This window comes from Callospermophilus lateralis (assembly GCF_048772815.1).
Source record: "Callospermophilus lateralis isolate mCalLat2 chromosome 11 unlocalized genomic scaffold, mCalLat2.hap1 SUPER_11_unloc_3, whole genome shotgun sequence".
Taxonomy (NCBI): Eukaryota; Metazoa; Chordata; class Mammalia; order Rodentia; family Sciuridae; genus Callospermophilus; species Callospermophilus lateralis.
The window spans coordinates 1898454-1901160 of NW_027510155.1; the positions used below are offsets into that span (position 1 = coordinate 1898454).

General features: G+C 43.6%; 1 pseudogene; it reads left to right on the forward strand.

Annotated features, from left to right (window-relative positions):
* The first annotated feature begins 1901 nt into the window (after positions 1-1901).
* Positions 1902-2468, forward strand: LOC143385842 (biorientation of chromosomes in cell division protein 1 pseudogene; annotated as a pseudogene).
* Positions 2469-2707: the final 239 nt, after the last annotated feature.

Genomic DNA, 2707 nt, shown 5'->3' on the forward strand with positions numbered 1-2707 from the left:
TGGAGAATTGGCTCTCCTATTAACCCAAAATATGTTTGTATCCATTCTGTTCATAGAGAATAAATCTATTCCCTTCCTTCAGTATGCAGTTTATGTCATTTGTTATCTCATCTTCCTACGTACTCTTTTGCAGTTTATGTTGAAATAATAGCACAATGCTGAGCTTAACAAATAACAGCCCTTTTGGCTTTGCAGGTAGGCTGCAGAAAATTCTAGAAAGCCATTGTGCCTTGTTTAGCAGTAAAAAAAGCCTGGATAAAGTAAAATGAAATAACATCTTTTCATAGGACCCTTGAAGAACTTCAGAAGCAGAAACTCAAGCAAACCAAATTTAATAAAGGATCAAGCCTTTCGTAGGTGAACAAGGACCAGCCGTTGCATCTTGTGCTTGGAACCAATTGCCTCATGGTTATGGAGATGTGGAGGAGCAAGCCTAAAACTGAACTTTGCTGAGACAAACTTAAATCAGATGACTTTTAATGACAATTGTCCACAAGGATAACATTAGTAAAGATTCTCAAACATAAAATTATCCCTCTTTCTAGTCTTGTGAGATTAAATCTCAAAACCCTGCTGAAGAGAAGAATGGAGTTCACCCTAAAAAATTTCAAAACCAAAGTTGAACTTAAGTCAAGTAAGGCTTCAAGTAGCCCTATTTAGATCAGTACTCTATTAGAACTGAATGAGGAGCTCTTCCCAGGCTCACTTACAAAGGGAAGGGTGTGAGGTCTCTGGAAAAACAATATCATCTTCAGTCTCTCATGTTTTATAGCAATGTTTAATGTCTGCTGTAGAAGAAAAGGTAATATATAGTATAAGCAATGGAGTACAAATAGAAACCACAATTAAGATAACTTTGTTATTAAAGAGAAAAATTCAAAACAAACAGTCTCACAAATGACCTGCATATGAAAACAAGCAGGCCAAGATTTTGCACATATTATTAGGTGTTAAAGAACTTGGAGCAAAAAGCAGACCTAAGTATGCCTATAGGGAATAGAAAAACAAACAAACAAAAAAAAACCCCAGAAACAAACACATAGGCATTTTTCAATTGGAGAAAAATCAATATCTGAAATTAAAAAATCATTAGGTGTAGCAACAAAATGAGTCAGAAGTTGAATGATAGTTGAAATGCAGTTTAGGTCAATCAAAATTGTCTAAACAAAAAATCTGAGAAAAACTGAAAGAAAATAAAAATATATTGTTAGATACCTGTCAGACGAAATCATATGATTGCGCTCCATGTATTGGAGTGACACGTGGAGATATTTTGAAGATATAAGGGAAAAACATCCCAAAATAAATGATGGTGTCAGCCCAAAGGTCTTAGCAGCTCAGCAAGATAAGCACAAAGGTTGTAGCAAGGTAAATCAAAAGTAAAGAAAAAAGTCACAAAGGTGGCCACAGGAAAAACAGTATATTACATTTTAAGGAACAAAAATAAGAAGATGTTTGACATTTTCTTAGGAATGAGAACAGAAAGAATTGAGATTGCTTCTTTATGGTGATTGGAAAACCTCACAATCTGGAATTCTGTATTTTGTGGTGAAAAAAAAGGAAGCTGAAATAAAGATAAAATAATAGCCTAAAGAGTTAGATACCAGTAGACCTACATTGTAAGAAATGCAAAATGAAATTCTCTAGGTTACCTGAAAATAACTCATTTACGGAAGCCAAATATCATGAATAATGAAGGGGACTTGAGTGAAAAAATATGTGGTAAAATAGTTTTTATAAAATTTATGCTTAAAGAAATGTGTGCCTGGCCGCCGCCTCCGCCAACACCGCCATCTCCAACGCCGTCCCCACCTCCGTCGCCACCACCGCTGCCTCCGTGGGGTTCTCCACCTCCCGTGCACAACGCAGGCCCCCAGACCCAGAGCAGGAGCCGCACTCGGGCGCGGGGTGCAGGCATGGCGGACGGTGGCGGCGCGGGCGCGGGGGGGGGGGGCGGCGGCGGCGCGGGCCAGGCCTCGGCTGGGTCGGCTGCGGCGGCCAGGGAGGGCGGGAGCGGCCACCCCAGCAACCCCGCCTCGCTGCCGCTGGGCGACCCGCAGCTTATCGCGCTCATCGTGGAGCAGCTCAAGAGCCACAGCCTCTTTGACAGCTTCCGCCGGGACTGCCTGGCGGACGTGGACACCAAGCCAACACATCTGGACAAGCAGGAGTGGAATCCTACGATGAACAAGAACCAGTTAGGAAATGGGCTGAGGCAGAGTGTGGTTCAGTCGGGGATGCTGGAAGCAGGAGTAGACAGGATTATTTCTCAGGTGGTGGATCCAAAACTCAACCACATCTTCAGGCCACAGATTGAAGGAGCAATTCATGAATTTCTGGCGGCCCAGAAAAAAGAAGCTGTGCCAGCACCCCCTCCTGACCCAGAGAGCCAGGACCTGCCTGCCCCGTCCCAGGACACTTCCTAAGAATATTCCTGGCACCTTTTGAAAACTCCATTGAATTAATGGTGAAGAAATGGATCCCTGTTCCGAAAGAGCATGACTTCATCTGGCTGGGGGCTTCTGAACTCAAGATTTCTACCCTGACTGTGGGACAGTGTCCTGATAGGACAGGAGCAAGCTTGGCAGTGGGAACTCTGTCTGTGGGTGCCCCTGCCTTGGGCTGCCACTGGCCTGCTTGTTCAGGGGTGTGGCACCCAGTACACACTACAGAGTATGAACACTACAGCTGCTGGGGTGGTTCCCAG